Source organism: Theobroma umbraticum, unplaced genomic scaffold (genome assembly GCF_002168275.2).
Source record: "Theobroma umbraticum cultivar Fairchild unplaced genomic scaffold, ASM216827v3 scaffold_55.0, whole genome shotgun sequence".
In the NCBI taxonomy this organism is placed as follows: Eukaryota; Viridiplantae; Streptophyta; class Magnoliopsida; order Malvales; family Malvaceae; genus Theobroma; species Theobroma umbraticum.
In genome coordinates, this window is record NW_018397270.1 from 3938404 (window position 1) to 3938898 (window position 495).

The window sequence follows — 495 nt, forward strand, 5'->3', positions numbered from 1 at the left end:
GCATAACAAGGACCACTAATTACCATACGACAAGCTTGGCAGTATTCATTTTTCTTTAACTTTTCAATAACTTCATAATATCTCATGGAATGTTCATGGATGATAGATCGATTCTGCATTCACAGAGAGAGGTGAATAATTAAATAATGATTAAGCTCGTTTCTTAAAGATTATATATATATATATTTCTCTACGTAATGGGTGCAATGTATAAGAATTGTAACATATCAATTTAATTTTGAATAAAAATTAATTTTAAATTTAAATTAAGTTATACGTAATTCACTATTGAACATGTTTGCTACAAAAAAGTTAAATTCTTTTCGTGGGTTCTAAACTCTTCCTAATTTGAATGAAGTTAGCAAAAATATATTCAATGAAAGTTGCAAACCAGAAGCTGCTGAGGAGTGTGGATGCCATCAATCACTTCATCATGCTCCATTTCCTTCGCTAACAAAGAGTTACCATAAATGGATTGAGGAACCGAGGATGAGA